We start from the raw sequence: 23,061 nt of genomic DNA on the forward strand, positions 1-23,061 counted from the left end.
TCACAGCTAATATTTTGGTCGTTATGAAAGATGAATCTTATTCCTTCTGCTCTAATAAAATGTAGGGTGACCGGAGACAGTGGGGGTTATTTACTAAAGGAAACTCCACTTTGCACTGCAAGTGCACTTGAAAGTACACTTGGAAGTAAAGTCGCTGTAGATCCGAGGGGGACATACAAGGAATATAAAAAACAGCATTTTAGCTTGCAAATGATTGGATAATAAAATCAGCAGAGCTTCCACTCATTTCAGATCTACCCGTTAGATTTACAGCGACTGCACTTGCAGTGCAAAGTGGATTTGCCTTTCGTAAATAACCCCCATTGCGGTGCATCCAAAATGGGATAATTCCCCACCCCCTGATTTTTCAGTAGCCAGGTCTGGAGGACTCTTTTGATGGATTGTAAAGTGATGTCCAGGCCCCAAGCTATATATTCAGATTCTAAATTGCGAACATTTGAGATTGATTTGATTAAGAACATACCTGTAATATCATCTCACTTTACTTCCTGCCAGCATGATGTCATATGACATTGTGAGATACAGTATCTGGATGATGCCTGCAGCTACAGGCATCATCCAGATTTTTTTTTTTTCAGCCAGCGATTCTACAATGTAAAAGCCATCCTAGCGGCTTATTAGCCACTGGATGGCTTTTACAGGCCGCAGGAAGGGATATCACCCCCCTCCTGCCTCCCATCGGCACCTCTCTGGGTTTTCTTATAGATCCCAGATCTCTCTATAAAGAGGACCTGTCATGCCTTATTTCTATCACAAGGGATGTTTACATTTCTTGTGATAGGTATAAAAGTGATTAAAAAAAATAAAAATAAAGGGACCGTGTAAAAAAAAAAAAAAAATTCAAATAAAATAAATAATAATAATAAAACATTTTAAAACACTCCCATCCTCTCGTGCTCGCAGGCAGAAGCAAACCCATACGTAGGTCGCACCCGCATATGTAAATGTGTTCGCACCACACTGTGAACGTCAGAGTGAGAGCAGCAATTACAGCACTAGACCTCCTCTGTAACTCTAAACTGGTAACTTGTAAAATGGAGATTTTTAAGTACCATAGTTTGGCGCCATTCCACGAGCGTGCACAATTTTAAAGCATGACATGTTAGGTATCTATTTACTCGGCGTAACATCATCTTTTAGACCTTACAAAAAATTAGCTATATATTGTGTTTTTTTGCATTAAAATTCATTAAAGTCTATTTTTTTTATGTGTTTGAAAAATCGCTGCGCAAATACCATGTGACATAACAAATTGCAGCTACGCGCATTATCCAGATATCTTTTTTTTCAACCAGCAATTCCACAATGTAAAAGCCATCCTAGCAGCTTATTAGCCGATGGATTGCTTTTACAGGTGGCAGAAGGGGACATCCCACCCCATCGGCACCTCCCTGGGTTTTCCTGTGCAATCGGGGAGCCTGAAATCTGATCCAAAGGTGGCGCTGGGTTACCACAGAGGACTGGATGGTCCCCAGCCTTCTCTATGACCATGGGAGGCTGGAAGAGACTTCTGGCTCTGGCAGATGTAAACACTGCCATTTTTTCCCCTAGAAAGAAGAGATCAATGTTTTGTCTTAAAGATCCCAGATGTCTCCATAAAGAGGACCTGTCATGCCTTATTTCTATCACAAGGGATGTTTACATTTATTAAAAATAATTAAAAAATTGAAAACGCTAGGCTTGAAAAAAAAAGCATTGAAAGCGCTAGGCTTCCTCTGTAACTCTAAACTGGTAACCTGTAAAACATTTTAAAGCATTGCCTATGGAGATTTTTAAGTACTGTAGTTTGGCGCCATTCCACGAGCATGCGCAATTTGAAAGCATGACATGTTAGGTATCTATTTACTCAGCGTAACATCATCTTTTATATCTTACAAAAAATGGGTTATATATTGTGTTTTTGCATTAAAATTTATTAAGGTGTATTTTAAAAAAAAAATGCGTTTGAAATATCGCTGTGCAAATATTGTGTGACATAACAAATTGCAATGATCACCTTTTTATTCTCTAGGAGCTCTGCTAAAAAAACTATACATAATGTTTGGGGGTTCTGAGTAATTTTCTTGCAAAAAAATACAGATTTTTACATTATAGGAGAGAAATGTCAGAATTGGTCTGGCTGGGAACTAGTTAATGTTATACCATCCAATTACACTGATCAACCATAACACTATGACCTCCCACCATAACCTGTTGGGGCATGGACTCCACTAGACCTCTGGAGGTATGCTGTGGTATCTGGAATCAAGCCACCAGTAACAGATCCTTTAGGTCAGGGGTGTCCAACTTCTTGGGCCACATTGGAAGAAGAGGAATTGACTTGGACTACACATAAAATACACTAACAATAAGGATAGCTGATGAGCAGAAAAAGTATCACTGATTCTAATTCTAATTCTCATTCCTGAAAATAGTTGCTCACAAATACAGGTGCTGATGAAAACTGATGACATGAATAAGGTGTGATTGTGAAGAGTGGGAGATTTTTTGGGGGAAGTTAAAACTTATAAAAGTCCAGTATAGGGACACTATAAATTTTTCTTTGGCTGCATGTGTTCGCTAACTGCAAACCCATTTTTACAAAAAAATTCCCAGAAAAATCAACATTTTTAAGTAGGTATATAATTTCGTATTGGGCCGCATTCATAGCCATCTTGGGCCACAGGTTAGACACCCTGCTTTAAGACCTGTAATTCAGGGGTCCCAAACCTCCGGGCTGCAGACCGGTGCCGGTCCGTGGCCTGTTGATGAGTGATGACCGCGGTTTATACAATGCTATCACAGACAACAGTTGCTGCTCACCTCCTGCTGTGCAGTCATGCCTGTGTATCCTCTCCCTGCTCCTCCACCCACCTGGCCGATGATGTCATCCAATAAGCAGAACAGAGGGCGGGAGGAGCTGCAGATCCTGACTGATCACAGCTTCTGCCCTGCCAAAGGTAGGAGTCCTGTGCAGGGGAGGCAGAGATTTGAATGGGGAAGAGTGATATTAGAGAGGAAAGAGGGGCAGACTGCAGGGGCACTGTAGAGAAAAGAGAAGGAATCTTCAGTGACGTGTTTCGCTCCACCCCCCCTGGAGCTTAGTGTCATGGGAATGTCCATCCCCATGACTAAGCTCCGGGGGGGGCGAAGTGAAATGCGTTGGGAGCATGGCCTGGCGGGAGCTCAGGCTGAGGTTGTCTCTTTTAACCTAATACTACTTGCATGGATGTGCGGCACTGGGGATGCCTTCTCTCTTCTGTTCAGCGGCCACAGGAGCTGGGATCACTCCCTCGCCGGCACTCCTGCAGAAGCGGACATACCATCCACATCACTCCCCAAATTACCACACGAGCCTGAGTGGCACACTAATCTATTGTGGGTTGCAGGGACACTGTGAGGGGCAGACTTCAGGAGCACTGTGATGGAGATGGCTGTGATTGCTAGGGGCACTGTAATATACTATAATAATCATTACAGTACCCCTTTACAGTGCAGTCCCCTTTATGTCACAGTGCCCCCTTTACAGTGAAGTCCCTATTACATCACAGCCCCCCTTTACATTACAGTGCCCACCCTCCCTTTACAGTGCAGTCCCCTTTACATCACAACCCCTTTACATTACAGCCCCCCCCTTACAGAGCAGTCCCTGGTACAATAATGTAAAGTGCACTGTACAGGAGCACTGTGATGTAAAGAGGACTGCACTGTAAAGGGGGCTGTGATGTGAAGGGGAACTGAGAACACTGATATAAAGGGGGACTGTGCTGTAAAGGGGGGCTGAGGACTCCGTGAATATCCCTCCCCCCCCCCCTGTGAAAATGACCTGCTGTGAAATCGGTCCCTGGTGCCAAAGGGGTTGAGGACCGCTGCTGTAAATGTATAATCCCTAACATTTAGGAGAGGTGATTTGCTGCTTTAACCCCTGCAGTGTCAGTCTTATAACAGTATTGGTGAAATGCCATAGCGGATGTAAGGCTATTATGCACAATGGATCTCACAATTAGGAGAAGCTGCTGACAGACTGCTATAAAGATGAACATGACTCTAAAAATCAGTGATTCATAATACATCCAATCCATTCTATCTGTCCTTGTAATGACTTTAGGACTATCTTCAGACTATTGGGTCTGACGGATGCTGCACTTGCTGTCAGTGAAATTCTGTAATCAGGTAAGATTTTATCTGCTTTGCCCATCACCCAGGGACAGTCAATAAGAGTTATGTATTGGGGGATATCCTGTGGTGTCTCCTGCTGTCACTGTCCATATGACTAATCCTAGCCATAAGATCTGACAGCTCAGGAGGCTGCGTTATTTATAGATCATCCACACAGACTGCCTCTTGACAGCCAAGTCTACTGTCAACCGCAGCAAGTCTGCTGGAGGATCCATGGAACATAACAGTGCTGTGCACCAGGGACTAGTTACTAGAATACAATGAGTAACCTACAAGCCTGTCCTCACAGCAGATGACTCATGACAGTACACAAGTCCCTCTGTATCACAGGATCAAGCACAGACTCATAAAATACGCTCATACAGCCTCTCTCTGTGCCGTTTGGTGACAATAGCATAACAAAAGATAAAATAAACTTCAGCAATAAGCCTTTTCTTTTCCTATGATAACTTTTAACTCAGCAATATTTATTAACGTTATTCTTTTAACCTCTTTTCCACCACGTAACACTTTCCAGGCACTAACGCCAACTTTAAGAGCCACCAGAAGGCAGCATTAAAGCAGTATTAAATGTAAAAGCAAACATTTATTATACTGCAGCGTACCAATTCTTAGATGTAGCGGCTGCATTCGTTTTCCTTTTTTTTAGGCTTTGTTTTCGTCTGGTGATCTGGCCAGTAAGTCTGTTATTTTTCAACTGAACAAGTTGTCCTGCTAATGTAGTAGTTAGAAGATTGAGACAAATCGTTTATCCACTGATGGGTGTTTAAAATGATCAGAGTTCGCGGCCCTGGAAGGAAGAGGGGCGAAGCTCTACGCGGGTTTCGGTTTCAGGTAAGTGACACTAATGGGCTACTATGCATCATTATGCTTTACCTTTACAGGGAAATAAAGAGGAAGTAAAACCCACCAGGTTTTACTTCCTCTTTAAGGCTTCATGTATATTGGCAGCTCCTGACCGTGGCCGCGGGAAAACACAATACGTGGCAAAACCACGAATCACCTTTTTTTGCTGTGATTTTACCACAATTTTGCATTTGCCGTGGCCAAAACGTTCTTATCTTCAATGCAATTCTTCAACGTTCAGGAGAGGGAGGTTTAACCTCAGCTAAACTCGGCAGCTCCTAAACTATGTGTACATAGACATATAGGCTTTTATGGAGTTTGAGTTTAGGAACTTTGGCAAAAACGTTAAGTTTAGGATCTGCTGGGAGCTGCCAATGTACATGAAGCCTATATGTGTTAACTGAGGTTTGGCTTTAAGTGTAATGCCCCGTACACACGATCCCAAAATCGTACGAAAAATGCCGCATTCAAATCGATCGTACGATAATCGGATCGTTAGTACAGAGCTTTCGAGAGCCGATCAGGACAGTTCATCCGATATTATTCTATCGGACATGCACGGAAATTTTTTCTGTACGATGCCAGATCGTACGATTTTCGTTTAACCAGTACAGCTATCATTCGAAAATGCAATACAAATGCATTGCAACACATGACATCACTTCCGAATTTTTATTCTGTCGTACGGGAATTTTCGGGACTTTAGTAAACTCATCAGATTCGACGTGAGATTAGCATGCAAACAAAAACGGACGATCATTCGTCCGATAATCAGATCATGTGTACGGGGCGTTAGTGCATCTGAATCTGCTAATACATCTAACACTCCTCAACCCCCAGAGTACAATGCTGCTGTTCAAAGGTGCCTCTGTTGCTCCTTCATACAGAGTGTGGGCACTCTAATACAGAAGGTATGTTACTGGATGCATAATTGATTAAAAAAAAAAAAAACAGAGGGAAAGGGCCTGAAAAAAGAAAAGTAATGCAGCCACCTAATGATTGGTAAGCTGCAATATATAACATTTTTGTTTTTGGGTTTAATACAGTTTTAAAGGGTAACTCCACTTACGTGGGGAAAAAATAGAAAATAAGGGAAAAAATAATATAGCGCATATAATTGCGACACTAATCATATTGTAATTGAATGTTATTAAAACTTACCTTTCCTTTTCAATCTGCAGCCAATGTAATTTTCTGAGAATGCAATATGGCTACCTGGAGTTTTTCTCTACGCAGAGTGCGTACTGACCACTCCCCAGAAACATAATTTCCTGCTTGTATGATTGGCTCACCAATTTTGACAGAAGTCTGCCTAAGATACAAGTCAGATTTCAGGCATCCCCTACAACAAAAATGTCAATTTTGGAGAGATACTTTCAATAGGAACACGTCTAAAGGGATGCAGACCCTGCAGGTTTCCTCATTAGTGCCCTGCAGCAGCTGACTGATCATTATGAAACCACTCCCATTAGACACACTTAGTACAGAGGGACAGAGAAACACACAGGGATTTCTTCAGAATAACAAAAGGTAGGTATCTGCAACAAAGGTTGTTATAATCCTTGCAATTTACATAGATCACCCGGGGGGGATTTTTTTTCTCAACAAAAGTGGAGTTATGCTTTAAGTGGTAAACTGCAGCTTTAATTAACCACTTAAAGTGATACTAAAGACTTGTTTTAATAACAAACATGTTATACTTACCTGCCTGTGCAGTGGATTTTGCACAGAGCAGCCCGGATCCTCCTCTTCTCGAGCCCTCTTCACTGCTCCTGGCCCCTCCTTCCTGTCGAGTGCCCCCACAGCAAGCAGCTTACTATGGGGGCACCCGAGCCTAGCTGCAGCTCCGTGTGTCCATTCAGACATAGAGCTGCGGTTCGTCCCCGTCTCATTTCTCTCCTGATTGGTGAACTGACTTTGACAGCAGCGGGAGCCAATGGCGCAACTGCTGTGTCTCAGCCAATCAGGAGAGAGAGTCCTGGACGGCCGAGAGATGTGGCTTAAGTAAGTATTAGGGGCTGAGGGGGGCTGCTGCACACAGAAGGCTGGAATGCATTAAGATAAAAAACCTTCTGCCTTTACAACCCCTTTAAGGACCGCCCCGCCTGCAACATACTGCGGACAAGCAGCCCTTACAGGCAAAGCTACATACTGATACATCGCTGCCTGTTTCCGGGTCCCCCCCTTCCCCGTCAATACCTGCCGTGATTGTACACATCAGGGGCCTGTCAGCAATTCCCAACTAATGATTCATGGTCAGGACCTACTGATCGGCTTTGTCCAATCACAGCCGAGAGCCCTGTGTTGACAATCAACACAGGGTTCTGTACAGAGGGAACGATATCTCTGTTTCGTATGGGATAAGAAATTAAGAGATCTTTAGTAAGAAGTGACACCCACATTTTTAGGCACACATTTACCCCACTTGATCACCCTTGATGTGCACCCCTTTCCAGCCAGTGTCATCAGTCATTAATTACGGTAATAATTACGGTAATATACCAAAGACATGTAGCAGAAGACATCTTGGCCAAAACTTATAAAGACATTTGATTTTTTGATTTTCTTGTTGGATATGTTTTATAGCAGAAAGTAAAAAATATTGGAGTTTATTTTTCAAAATTTTTTGGTCTTTTTTCATTTATATAATAATAAAAATCCCAGTGGTGATCAAATACCACCAAAAGAAAGCTCTATTTGTGTGAAAAATGTATATAAATTTCATTTGTGTACAGTGTTGAAAAAGGAGGAAAAGGAAAATGTGACTTTAAATGAAGCACGTATGTAAAAAAAGATCAAATTTATTATATATGTCAATAGTATAATACATAATGGTAATCATAATAATTCAATGTAAAAAGGAGTAAGGTAAATTATCTATTACAATTCATATATATACACATTTACATATAATGAAGGCAAAAGGAATCACATGGTTGCAAACAATTATCACATAATACAAATTTTTGATAGAATCGAATACACATGATGAATTGAAGCACGGCATATAACAGCTCTATGCGTTTCGTAAATTGATCTACCCTTCAGGAGCATGCACGTGGATGGAATCTGAAATGTAATATGATAAAAAGGATTTCTCTATGGTCTGACCCTACCAAGGAAAAATAAATAAATATAGAAATTAAAATAAAATAAAAATTATCCTATAAAACCCCCCACTCTCTGAAATACCTTATTTATCAGCGTATAACACACACTTTTTTCCCCTTAAAATCAGGGGAAAATCGCAGGTGCATGTTATACGCCGAACTGCTGCCTCGGAGGGTAAGGAGGGAATGAGCGCCGCCGAAATAGACAGAGCCAAGTGTACTGTGTACTCGGCTAGGCTCGGCTCCGCTCGTAATCACGCCCAGTCCCACCTCCTAGCCTTTACGTTCCGCCATTGGATCGGTGTTGTGTCCATCATAGGAGCCGGGCCAAGGGGCGAGACTCAGCGGGACTACGAGACGAGCCGAGAGGAGCCAAATACACAGGACATCTGGCTCTGTCTATCTCAGTGGCGCAATAATTTAAAAGATCATGCTGCAATTTTGGGCAAGGCTGCAGATGGACACTGGGGAAGGCTGCAAATGGACACTGGGCAAGGCTGCAGATGGACACTTGGGCAAGGCTGCAGATGGACACTTGGGCAAGGCTGCAGATGGACACTTGGGGAAGGCTGAAGATGGACACTTGGGGAAGGCTGAAGATGGACACTTGGGGAAGGCTGAAGATGGACACTTGGGGAAGGCTGAAGATGGACACTTGGGGAAGGCTGAAGATGGACACTTGGGCAAGGCTGCAGATGGACACTGGGGAAGGCTGCAGATGGACACTGGGGAAGGCTGCAGATGGACACTGGGGAAGGCTGCAGATGGACACTGGGCAAGGCTGCAGATGGACACTGGGGAAGGCTGCAGATGGACACTTGGGCAAGGCTTCAGATGGACACTGGGGAAGGCTGCAGATGGACAATGGGGGAAGGCTGCAGATGTACAATGAGGGAAGGCTGAAGATGGACACTGGGGAAGGCTGCAGATGGACACTGGGCAAGGCTGCAGATGGACACTGGGCAAGGCTGCAGATGGACACTTGGGCAAGGCTGCAGATGGACACTGGGCAAGGCTGCAGATGGACACTGGGCAAGGCTGCAGATGGACACTGGGCAAGGCTGCAGATGGACACTGGGGAAGGCTGCAGATGGACACTTGGGCAAGGCTTCAGATGGACACTGGGGAAGACTGCAGATGGACAATGGGGAAGGCTGCAGATGGACACTTGGGCAAGGCTGCAGATGGACACTGGGCAAGGCTGCAGATGGACACTGATCATTCTGCAATGATGGGCATGGCTGCAGATGGACACTGATAAGGCTGCATTGATGGGCATTTTAAATGTAAGTTTTATTCTTTGGCTGGCCAAAGACAAGAGCACATTTTGCAATTCGGCACTGCGTCGCTTTAACTGACAATTGCGTGGTCTTGCAACATGGCTCCCAAACAAAATTGACGTCCTTTTTTTCCCACAAATAGAGCTTTCCTTGGTGGTATTTGATAACCTCTGCGTTTTTTATTTTTTGCACTATAAAAAAAAGTAGAGCGACAATTTTGAAAAAAAGCATTATTTGTTACTTTTTGCTATAATAGATATCCCCAAAAAATATATAAAAAAACACATTTTTTCCTCAGTTTAGGCCGATACGTATTCTTCTACATATTTTTGGTAAAAAAAAAAAAAAAATCGCAATAAGCGTTTATTGATTGGTTTGCGCAAAAGTTATAGCGTCTACAAAATAGGGGTTAGTTTCATGGCATTTTTATTAATATTTTTTTTTTTACTAGTAATGGCGGCGATTTGCGATTTTTATCATGACATTATGGCGGACACATCGGACAATTTTGACACATTTTTGGGACCATTGTCATTTTTACAGCGATCAGTGCTATAAAATTGCACTGATTACTGTAAAAATGACACTAGCAGTGAAAGGGTTAACCACTAGGGGGCTAGGGAGGAGTTAAGTGTGTCCTAGGGAGTGATTCCAACTGTGGGGGGGGGAGGGGTTGTGTGTGACACATCACTGCTCATAGCTCCTGATCACAGGGAGTTATGATCAGTGACAGTGTCACTAGGCAGAACGGGGAGATGCTTGTTTACATTAGCATTAGCATACATTAGCATCTCCCCATTCTTCAGCTCCGTGAGACAATCGCAGGTATCTCCGCAGACATCGAGTCGCGGCAGGGTCGCGCGGACACGGAGCTTGCGGCAGGGTCGCGCGCGCCGCCGCCGGCGCGCACGCAACCACACGGCGGCAAATTCAAAGGGACCTACCTGTACGCCCATTTGCTCAGCCGTGCCATTCTGCCGACGTAAATGTACATTCGGCGGTCGGCAAGTGGTTAAACTTCCCTCCTAAAAGTTTTTTTCCCTTAAACTTCCCTCCTAAACTTGGGGTGCGTGTTATATGCCGATAAATACAATTGTGGCTATACAATGAGGGTATGGCACTGAAGATCGGAGACCCCCTCACGGCTATCTCTAGTTCTTGGCAATTTGTCCTCCCTGGATGTTGATCTTGTCGGGTTTCAGGCCGCCCACACCACCTCAGCTCCCGGTAGTGATGCCCTTAGGGGGTCTCCGATCTTCAGTGCCATACCCTCATTGTATAGGCACAATTGTAAGTAAGTTTCAGAGAGTGGGGGGTTTATAGGTTCATTTTTATTTGTTTTTAATTGTTGTTTTTAATTCTATATAAATATTTATTTATTTTTCCTTGATAGGGTCAGACCTTAGAGAAATCCTTTTTATCATATTACATTTCAGATTCCATCCACGTGCATGCTTCCGAAGAGTAGTTCAATCTATGAAACACGTAGAGCTGTTATATGCCGTGTTTCAATTCATCATGTGTATTTGATTTTTTCAAAAATTTAAAAATTTGTATTATGTGATAATTGTTTGCAACCATGTGATTCCTTTTGCCTTCATGTAAATGTGTATATATATATATATATATATATATATATATATATATATATATATATGAAATGTAATAGATAATTTACCCTACCCCTTTTTACATTGAATTATGATCATCATTATGTATTATACTATTGACATATATAATAAATAAGATCTTTTTATAAGTACATGCTTCATTTAAAGTCCCATTTCCCTTTTCCCCCTTTTTCAATTAGACAGGGACGGAGGCATTGGACCTTACCAGGTCACCGCCTTGTTTAAAGTCCCAATTGTTCTTCCTTTCTTGTGTACAGTGTCGCATGACCACTCAATTATCAGTTAAAGTAACGCTGTGCTAAAGAGCAAAAAATGGCCTGGTCATGAAGGGGTCAAACCTTCAGGAGCTGAAGTGGTTAAGCAATAATATAAGGTTATGTTTGTATGTAACACTACAAGCATCAAAAAGCCTACTCCATTAATTTTAGCTTGGACAGTGTTATAACTCCTTGCGGCCCCAAAGTATGATGGTACATTGATTCATATTAGCAATGAACAAGTATGTCTATGCCATCTATTGGGCTAAAATGTCTTATGCCAACATGTGGCAGCTCTCCCACAGCCAATATCACCATACCACATTTATCAAACAGAGACATCAGAAACGGTAGGGACATTTACCAGTGTAACCCCCTACTCAACAAAAATGGCAAGGTGGAAATAAAAGCTATTTAGCAGGTCTGCCTTGAATCACATTTGATGGGAGTATGTCTTTAATGCCAGTATTTCCTCCAAGCCCATTCAGTTTCTGATTGAAAAACATAAACTCATCATAACCTGTATGGTTATATCAACTTGTTGGGTTCCAAGCCCTACTCTGCAGAAGCCATGGCACTGATGACTGTCAAAATACCTGAAACAGCTGTATGCAGTTTGGAAGAAATGGCTCTATAAATGTTAGCTTTATTTGCACTACTATACACCAGTGGTTCTGGTTGTGCATTTGGCTGATAGAGCTTAAAGAGGAGTTCCAGTCGTTTTAGTGTTTATTAAAAGTCAGCAAAAGTCGGTAATACGACAGACTGCAGTTTTTGTCAGACCAGATTGAAATCAGGCCATCACTCTCAACCCTTCCTTCCACGCTTACTTCCACTTCAGCTGAGGCTTCCGACGTCCAACCTGGGCCTTCCACCCAGGAAGAAGATGTGGAGGAGCCCAGCTTGAGTCAGGTATAACATTGTTCAACATATTTCTCAAAATTGTGTGTGATTGATGAACAATAAACTAAAACTATGTCCAATTTTCATACACAGGAAAGCCTCAGCCAGGAGGAGGCTGTGGAAAGTGGCAGCCAGGAGGTGGCTGTGCCCAGTAGCCTGACCGAATCCCAGGTTCCTCCCCTCCGCCTTCCAACAAAAAGGCCCAGGAAGGGTAGGAATGTGGAGGAGTCTGCGCTTGGTTTGATTCAGCAGGCTACTGAGGTCCTCACAACAACACCCAGTGTTCAAGAGGCCTTTGCGTCTATGACTGCCAGTAAGATGCAGGAAATGGAGATGGGCCAACGCCTCATCAGTGAGCTGCTCATATTTGAGGTCCTAAATAAGGGGGTGATGGGCGAACTCACAAAAAAAAAGTCACATATATGAGTTGGACCATACTCCTCCTCCACCTCCTGCCACAACTCCAACACCACAGCCACAGCCTGGAAGCAAGCGTGGAAGGAAGAAAAGAGTGTGATGGCCTGGGTTCAGTCTGGTCTGACAAAAGACACAGGCTGTTGTAAGACCACAGCCTCGGGACATATATGTCATCTGCTGCTGCTCCCGATCTCTCTGAGTCCTGGACCGGATTGTGCTCCCTATTAAATGGACTCCTCAGACTACCAACTTTGCCCGTCAAATAATTGATGTGTGCCCTGGGGTACAAAGGCTTTTGCCAACTTCAACAATTTATTCTGCGTTGCCTTCCTCTTTATTTTGTTATGACCCCTAATAAATTTCTATTTTGTTTGGACAAATACTTGGCTATGTGTCTTACTTAAAAAAGGACAATTTGTTTGTGAGTAGGCAGGTACATTTCAAAAATACAATGTCAAATTAACAAGGGACACCAACACCAACCAACCTCCTTGAGGTTAAAAAATACAAGATAATAATGGTGTTGTGGTAACTTGCAGGGCTTTTTTTCAGCAGGAACGCAGGGGAACGCAGTTCTGGCACCTCCAGCACTTATTGTATTTTATTTTATGACAAAGGAATGCTGGAGGGTCTGTTGATGCTAATGCCGCTGGTGGGGATCTATTTTTGTGTGGGGGTCTATTGTTAATGGGTAGGTATAGTGTTGCTGGTGGGGGATCTCTTGCTGCTGGAGTTTCATTTGTTACTGGGAGGGACCTACTATTGAGGGAGAGGTCTATTGTTGCTGGCTCCTGGAGGGTCTATTATTGCTGGCTGCTGGAAGGTCTATTGATGCTGGCTCCTGGGAGGTCTATTGATGCTGGCTGCTGGGAGATGTGTTGTTGCTGCTGGGAGTCTATTGTTGCTGGGTTGGTATTTTGTTGCTGGGGTCGGGTCTATTGTTGCTGGTGGGGTCTACTGTTGCTGGGATGGGGGCTATCAAATTCCATACAAATGAAATTACTTAGTAGCACAAAATGATTCTCTGTATTCTTTAAAAGGGGCGGTACTGGGAGGTGGGTAGGGATGGTGCTCAGAGGAGGGTAAGGGGCAAAGATAAAGGGTGTGTCAGAAGGGAGGGGTTCCTGCACCTATTATCTGAGAAAAAAAGCCCTGGTAACTTGACACACAAAACGACAAAAAATATTATGGAGATCACTAGAAAAAAAACATTAAAAAAAAAAAAAATCAGGAGATCTTGATAAAAAAAAAAAGTCGATCACTATAAAAAAATATTCTAAACATTATTCCGGAGATCTGGCATAAAATAAATGGAGATCACGAGATCACGAGAAATAAAATAGAAATCAGTTTGTCAGAACTCTGTGTGAGTATCAGCAGCAAAACAACTTCATTATTCTAGCATTATAAAGAAGAAGAGGATGTGCTGCATTAAAAGATTAAACCCTTTGCAGTGTGACGAATGTGCTATCTCCATTATGAACGCTAGTTTTACCAGACCGAGCGCTTCCATCTAGTACTTGATTCAGAGCATGTGCGGAATTTTGTGCGTCGAAAATGTCTACACACGCTGGGAATTTACAACAAAGGATTTTGTTATCGAAAAATTTGAGATCCAGCTCTCAAACATCTGTTGTCGGAAATTCCGACTGGAAATGTCCAATGGAGTCTACACACGGTCGGAATTTCCGACAACAAGCTAACATCGAACATTTGTTGTTGGAAATTCCAATCGTGTGTACGCGGCATTAGTGTGGTACCAGTCTTATAGGCAAACTGGTCTGGGAGGCAAAATGGTCTGGTACCCCCATAAAGTGGCCGCACTGCTGCTGGCATGGCCGCCATCGGGGAGGACAGCCCATACAGATGTAAGGGGCCTGGGTATTGGACCCCAACCTAATGAGTTGTTGTGCGGGCAGCCTGCGATCTGCAACTGGGGGGGGGGGGGGGTGCCCGCAATTTCTAGTTTTGACTGTCCTATCATCACAGTGGACCTCTGAAACAGATGCCATGTCGAGAAGCTAAAACTGTCTGAAGGAGAAAGTCAGCAGACAGGCGCAGGCAAGTAGAGTGGAGGGGGAGGAGCTCTCCATTGTGTGAGGAGACCCCATGCCGGGAGAGGTGCTGTGGAGACGTGTGAAGGGAACCAGGCAGGCTGTAAGTACCTAGGCTGAAAGGAAAACCACACCAGTGGAAATTGCCGGACAACTACCTATCTGCCACAGGGCTTCTAATCTGGGTAGTAGGGATGGTGCAAATGCAAGGAAGACTAAGATGGTCAGCTACACTTGGGAGGTAGGTGGTAAGACTTTCCTGCAAACTTTGAGTGATCACAATCTAATATATATATATACTGCATATACTAGAAACCCCTGAGGGTTTTCGAGCTTGCAATGATGCATATGGTAGTTGAAAACTAGGAAATCTTCTTCTTATTTATTTGGCTTTGGCAGAGGAGTTGCTATATATTATAGCGACTTAGTTACCATAGATATCAGCTACTGGTAATCTATATAGGAGGTAGGTGTTAATGTTTATACAGTAACTGACTAGATTATATAGCATGGGATACCCAGGGTAGAAGGAAAGCTACACTATTTGGGTGAAACCTGCATGGCACTTACCTAGCTGCCAAAGGGCTTTTAATCTAGGGATGGTGTAGACACAAGGGACACTGACATGGTCACCTATACTTGGCAGGTAGGTAATAGGACTCTCCTGCAATCCTTTTATTGTGTCAGTTGTACATATTAAGGAATCTTAATTTTATTTCTGTTAATTGCTAATGAGAAAAAACAAACAGATGGATTTTTTTGTTCCTGCCCTTAATCCTTTCTTTGCTCAATGCCTGGACCACATACCTCCATCACTGTCATCACTGTGCTATATGTTTTCTGTTGCACCACTGGCATGGCTATATTCTCTTAGTTCTCTCCATCAATTTATCAGAAATTTGTACTTAAAGTAGAACTATAGGTAACACTTTTTTTCCATTTTGGATAGAGTAAGGGAGGGTCATAGCCCCTGTCAGTTTATTTTTTGCCATCCTGTCCTATTGCAGAAATGTCCCTTCATTTCCTTCCCCATAGCCAAACAGAAAGTGAGAAGAAATCTCTGCAAGTTAAGGGAATCCATTGCCCCCCCCCCCCCTCCCACTGGAACATTTTGGGGCGGGTCTTAAACAGGAAGGGTGTGGCGTTGACAGGAAGGGGAGGGGCGTATTTAAATTAGGGGGTGCAGGAGCTTAGTCAGGCCTAGGGTATGCACCACCACTACTACCTGTTCTCTTTGATGCAGATGGGGGGTTTGGCCAACAGTAGGGGCTGCCCCCAGGCTGCTTGTTTGCTTGTATTTAGCCTATACTTATGTAGGTAAGCACTATAACCCATCGGTCAAGATCCCAAGATGTAGCTTTGTCCTTCAATTAATGCAGAGAAAAGGATTTTTATAGTGAGTACAAAACCCCTATTAATTCTTATTTACCTGACAGTAATAAAGAAGAAATAATAAATAAGAAAATATACTGCGCATATTCCCCTTCATTCACTTTATTAGTCAATTACACACAGTTACCAAAAAAAACAAACATCAGAGCTAGGCTTTGCAAGCAATCGAATGGACCCCTCTTGAAATAAATTGTTATTTTAAAATGAAGATATTTTTTAACAATATTTAAAAAAAGATAACAGTTTGTAAATTTGTAACTACAACTGACCATCAATCATTATAGCTTTCCTTTAAGATAGATGGTGGTCATTAGGAGATATTAGGGAGACTGGTTGTGGAGTTATTTATCAGACAATGTGAATGTTTACAGTCATGAATGTATAATGGGGTTTTATTGGTGCACAGATGGTATTTGAAGCTAAAGTGGGTAATTAATTTTCCCTGGTGTGCAGTACTACAAGCCTAAGGACCAATTAGAGACTCCTGTGGCATGTCAGCTGTTAGAGATGGAGAAAAAGAAGTAAAACCACAGAAAGAAGAAAAAACTGAAGGAATTCTTAGGCCGTGTACACACGAGCGGAATGTCCGACAGAAAAAGTCAGACGGGAGCTTTTCATCATATATTCCGATCCTGTGTATGCCACATAGGACTTTTTACGTCGAAAATTCTGACGGACCTAGAAAGAGAACATGTTCTAAATTTTTCCGACGGAACCAATTCCTATTGGGAAAACCGATTGTCTGTATGCTGTTCCGATGTACCAAAAATGACGCATGCTCTGAAGCAAGTACAAGACGGAAGCTATTGGCTACTGGCTTTTGAACTTCCGTTTTCTAGTCCCGTCGTACGTGTTGTACATCACCTCGTTCTGGACGGTCTGAATTTGGTGTGACCGTGTGTATGCAAGACAGCTTGAGAGTAATTCCGTTGGAACTCTGTCGGAAAAACCTTCAGAGTTTATTCTGACGGGAAAACTGGTCATGTGTACAGGGCATTAGTCTATTAGGAAGTGAAGTATGATAAAGCCCAGTTAGAGACAGCATAAGAAAATGCCACTAAAGTGTACCACACTTTAAAGCTGAACTCCAGGAATTCAACCACTGGGGAGTTAACCTTCCTGGCGGTAATCCCAAGTGTGGCTCGGGGTGAATTTTTATTACCAAAATAGGTAACCCCAAGCCACACTTGGGATTGCATTGCAGGATCCAGGCAAAGTTACTTACCTTGTCCCCAGGATCCTGCGATGTCCTCCCGCTGTGTGTGCGAGCCATGTCCTCCGCTCGATCTATCAATGTGCCGGGCTCCGTTCACTGCGAGCGTCATGACACACGGGGACAGAGCCTGGCACCAAATTCAAAAAGTGAAAAACACATAACACATACAGTACACTGTAATCTTACAGATTACATTACTGTATCAAATTATTTCACATCCCTTTTCTCCCTAGTGCTTTGTTCAGTGCCCTGCATGCAGTTTTATATTATATATACTGTTCCCTCTGCCTGGAAAATTGAGAATGTCCATAGCAACCAAAAAGTGTCCCTTTACGTCTAAAGTGGTTTTAGACCAGCTATAAAACAGCGATAATAAATTAGAATCGTTTGCAGAATTGAGCGATAGTGATTTGTGAGGAAATTCATCATCAAACACTGAAAGTAATGACAGCGACAATTCTACAACTGAGCAAATTTCTGTGTTTTTGATTTGATTACATTATTGAATACATTTTGTAATTATTATATTATTTGTTATAATTATTTCTAGTTATTTATTATATTATAATTTATGATTTCGTGTTTCAAACTTTATCTTACCTAGGATGTCTACTAGACTCTTGTTTTGACAGATTTAAGTGTGTTATTCCTAAGAATTACAGGCCTAAAATAAAAAATGCCAAATTTTAATGCAAAACAATGTACCGCTTTCAGCATCAAAAATCTGACATAATCATACCGCCAGGGAGGTTAAAGTGACACTAAAGCTTCTTTTTTTTTTTTTTTTAATAACAGACATGTCATACTTACCTCCACGGTGCAGCTCGTTTTGCACAGAGTGGCCCCGAACCTGCTCTTCTGGGGTCCCTCTGCGGCTCTCGCGGCTCCTCCCCACATTAGATAATCCCCTGGGAGAAGCACTCTCCTGGGGGGTTACCTTGCGGGCGCGCTCCCGAGTCATTCATTCGGCGTCCATAGAAGCCGAATGTATGACTCGGCCCTGCCCCCCCGGGTCATTGGATTTGATTGACAGCAGCGGGAGCCAATGGCTGCACTGCTATCAATCCATCTAATCAGGACCCGAGACACCAGTTTTTGCACCGGCTTTTGCAGGTAAGTAAAACGGGGGCTGGGGGGGCTGCAGCATTACAGGAGGTTTTTCACCTCAATGCATAGAATGTATTGAGGTGAAAAACCTCAAAGGTTTACAACCCATTTAAGTCCCACAAGGTGCATGCCACCTCGTAGACATATCCCTTTTGCTTAAAACTGAGCGCCAAGAGTACAGCTATCACTACACTCCCGGCGCTCTGAGAGGAGAGGTGCTGTCTTCCCACATTGTCAGGACCCGGATCACCTGCTAGTGGTATTGTGGTTCCCAGAACAGAAGAATGTAGTTGTGGGGGCCACCAGCAGGTGTCTCTGAGTTGCCAGCTGGTCCCAGTAAGCAGTCCCACCTGAGGACGGCTGCTGAGAAGGTATATGGCTTTTTTCCTAACTTCCTTGATTGTCTCAATGTTTTGCCTGTGTGCCTTGTACCTGGTTATTCACTGTATGCACTGCTCCAGACCTTGATTCTGATCCTTTCCATGATTCTCTTCCAGTACCTGCATCCCGTACCCTACTACTTTATATCTGCTCCCTTGATCCCAGTTCTGGCCTTCTTCTTGATCCATCTTCTTGCATCTCCTGTCTTATCCTGTTTATCTGTGTTACCCTATTGGCCTGCACAGAGTCCTGACCTCAAACCTGATAGAACACCTTTGGGATGAATTAGACGAAGACTGCGAGCCAGGCCTTCTTGTCCAACATCAGCACCTGACCTCACAAAAGCTCTTCTGGAAGACTAGTCAAACATTCCCATAGACACACCCCTAAACCTTATAGACAGCCTTCCCAGAAGAGTTGAAGCTGTTATAGCTGAAAATGGTGGGCCAACTTAATATTCTTAATATGCCATTAAGGTTCATGTGCGTGTAAAGGCAGGCGTCCCAATATGTTTGACAATATATCTGTCCTGCCTTAATGGTATATGCATAGCTTCCTGAGGATTCTGCTAACAAAAGCACAGCAAATAACAGTTATATGGCTTTGTTAAAGAAAGACCTAAAGAAATATAAACAAGTATTTGAATACATTTTTTACTATAGTTGTCTCTTTTTTTATGATATGCAGATGGGGCATGATCCACCATGCTAATGTTAGCATGTACAGTATTAGCACTGTGCTATTATTTTTCTTTTTAGGTTAAAGTGATTGTAAACATATCAAAGCAGCATATATGGTGAAACTCTCCTGTAAATATTTCTCCTCACTTTTTGGGCACCTTCCCTAACTACAGAACAACAAAATGATCTCCTCCTGCCCTTATGGGCAGTAAGAAGAAAACAGTGGGACTTTAAATGTGCCACAAAAAGGACATATAACTAGACATAAAATGTACAAAAAACTTTACTCATACAATTTATGATTTATAAAAGCAACAAGTGTCTAATGCATAGCATTGTACATAAAGCATTTATTTAATGAAGAATTTGGCATTACGGATCAACATGTTTAGAGAGAGGCTCGCTTCCTCAAGATCCACAAGTTTTGTGCATATGGACAACACTTCTAATCTAAACACAAGATACAGGCAATCATAAATCTTAACAACCTGCACATGGATTGTGATCATAAGGAACTACTCTAAACCAGCAGGAATTAAAAGAAATACTTATTTTCTTTAGTGTTCAATATCACATGTCACTTAATCCACCAGTATCAAACGAGGAACCCCATATAGTTGATTCACTTCCGTATGCTGGCCAAGAATCAAAAGACCCATACCATGCCAAGAATCCTAAATTGCATAGAAATACATGATTTTCCTGGACAGCATGATTATATAAAATATGGCGCCACTCTAAATTACAACTACAATTCCTTTCACCTCTTGTTACAACTGAGAGCAGTATATGCTCAGAAAGCAAAGTTCTGTAGAAGGGCAGAGCTGTGAGGGACATGTGCTGAAGAGGGGAAGATCTGTGAATGATGCAAAGGCTGTGCATGGTGGCACTTCTCACTCTGGGAGGTAGAGGAAGTGTCCAGATGCACAGCAGTAGTCCGTCCACCACCCTCCTATAGAGATGTGGACATCTAGCCTTCATAATTTGAGGTCCATCCCATCTAGTGAGTGAGCCTTTCTGAAGGTGGTGGTGGATAAGACACATTTGGTGGACAAGATAGATAATGATGTTGGATGGTAATGATGGTGGTGAATAAGACACATTTCATATAAAGCCCATGGCACATATGGTGCCGTGGATAATTTACCTGGTTAAAAGCGGTGAAAACATCTTCAAGGACAACCTTTGTGTGGTAAACATGGTTAGGCCAAGTTGACAACATGTGGCCAGGGGGAGGTAAACATAAACAGTTAAGTCATGGCCTTAGCATCCTTGGTCCTTGGGTTTATAAAAATGATTGATTTGTTAGATAGCGTAGTTGTAGGGGATATAGTACAAGTAAGTATCTGACTGGGGGCTGTGAGAGTCTTCTTAGTATTCACATTTTTTTTAAATTCCAGGCATTTTGTAAGAGAGCATGAAGTGATTATGTTTGGGAACACCTCTCCTGTGTCATAAGTAGGGGTTCTTAGGTCATAAGATTACCAACAAAAGGTGTTGGGGTGTTGTCTGGTGCACTATAGTGATGACTTGATGAAAGACTGAAGTACTGAGCAGGTAGGCCATATATGTAAGCCTCTCAATTTTAATTTTCAATGCAGACTTATGCCCCGTACACACGGTCGGATTTTCCGACGGAAAATGTGTGATAGGACCTTGTTGTCGGAAATTCCGACCGTGTGTAGGCTCCATCACACATTTTCCATCGGATTTTCCGACACACAAAGTTTGAGAGCAGGATATAACATTTTCCGACAACAAAATCCGTTGTCGGAAATTCCGATCGTGTGTACACAAATCCGACGGACAAAGTGCCACGCATGCTCAGAATAAATAAAGAGATGAAAGCTATTGGCCACTGCCCCGTTTATAGTCCCGACGTACGTGTTTTACGTCACTGCGTTCAGAATGATCGGATTTTCCGACAACTTTGTGTGACCGTGTGTATGCAAGACAAGTTTGAGCCAACATCCGTCGGAAAAAATCCTAGGATTTTGTTGTCGGAATGTCCGATCAATGTCCGACCGTATGTACGGGGCATAAGAGTGGCAGATAACATACTACAAGTCATTCCACACTGTCGATGCTCACATTTCTCTTGCAGTAAATACAGTTCCTAAATGCATTGTGTGGTATGCCAGCCAAGAAATAACACTTTTCAAGAGTAATTGCAGTGTGCTGTAATGTGTGTACTGCTGATAAGGCCTTCAGTATATGCAGGCCTCCTGGAAATCAGGATTATAGCAGAAACATGTGGCACTGTCTACCCGCATCCAGTCATCTCTGATTTTCAACACTTTGTCTTTCAGATTTGAACATACCCAGCAGTGCTATAACAAGGGAACAAGTTGCACAAAAACTCAAAGACTGAAGCATGTGAACACAAATAAACAAAATGTCTTTGGAGACTAGCTATGTGAATATCTGAGGTACTGAGGAATCTAAGTCAGTGATTGTCTCATGGTCTAAATGAGGGGGGGTAATTACGTAGCTTTTTAGTAGGACCATTCTTAGCATGCGCAAAGGTCACAAGCTGTCACTTTCTCGCTATGTGGTGATAAATTTCCCCTATTTTCTGAAATTCCTCTGCCGAACAGTTATTGTTGGCTATTTTCTTTATACAGCTGTATCATACAAAGCAGAGACAAAGACTTGTCCGTCAACACACTGTATGCTGACACTGCTCAGCAAAGGAAAGAATTCCTTAACTCACAAATGTTTTTCTCTTTTTGGCAGCTTATTGACTGAAGCACCACACTGAAGAACGGCCTAAGGGGGTAAAAATACAGAAATGTATATATAGGTCCTTTCATTACAAGTCACTGTGGTCCCACTCTAACTGTTCCGGTGAGATTATGATAATGCTTTAGCGATAAGAGCAATAAAAATCTTTCCCAATATGTAAACAGCTAAGTGAGTGCCCAGGATTCCAGCATTCTCCAATAACAATGTTTTGGTCTTCATGCCAAGTGCAACACAGAACGAGACGCTTGTTATGCAGGCACTGAAGAGAACAGGAAGGGAGAAACAGGGTGGGAAAGAGAAAAGAGGGGGCATCTAACCAAGGAGGCAATAGTACTGAATCAGTCCTTGTTTTCTGTGTATTAATTACATTTTCTGGGGCTGGAAATGTGGCTGAGCCACATACTGGGCTCCGGGTTAAAAGGGAACTCTGGTTTACTGGAAAAGCTAGATGATATTTTTCAAATAAAAATTCAACTAATTAAAACTTTAAAGAGAACCTAATTTGATTGGGGGCATGTAGAAATCTGAATACTCAGTTATTAGAACTGTACATATCTTACATTCCCCCGTATTATTCTGGTATGACTCTTTTGCAGGGACTGTCAGGGAAAGTTGGTGCCCTTTGTGACCTAGCGCCCAGAAGATGGCAATCAGTGAGGTTCAGCAGCTTTCACACTTCAGTTAACCCCTGACCTTCAAAGGCTATGTTCACATGAGTGGTGGTAAAAACAGGCGGTCGATCTACGTTTTTACTGCCTACCTACAAGCGGACCAGAGTCTATTTACATTGCCGTAGCCAAGATGCTTGTGGTGCAGAATTTTAAAATTCTTTTGACAGGCGGCAACCACATGCCATATAAGGC

At 42.7% G+C, this 23,061-nt stretch overlaps 1 long non-coding RNA gene across 1 annotated transcript in view; it reads left to right on the top strand.

Moving 5' to 3' along the window:
* The window catches only part of LOC141139570 (uncharacterized), a 79,497-nt gene that overhangs the window by 52,878 nt on the left and 3,558 nt on the right, over nucleotides 1–23,061 (top strand). The window contains exon 2 of the long non-coding RNA XR_012243771.1: nucleotides 21,763–21,882. This is a non-coding gene — a long non-coding RNA (uncharacterized lncRNA). The remainder of the gene's footprint in view (nucleotides 1–21,762; nucleotides 21,883–23,061) is intronic.

This window comes from Aquarana catesbeiana, linkage group LG04 (assembly GCF_042186555.1).
Source record: "Aquarana catesbeiana isolate 2022-GZ linkage group LG04, ASM4218655v1, whole genome shotgun sequence".
NCBI lineage: Eukaryota > Metazoa > Chordata > Amphibia > Anura > Ranidae > Aquarana > Aquarana catesbeiana.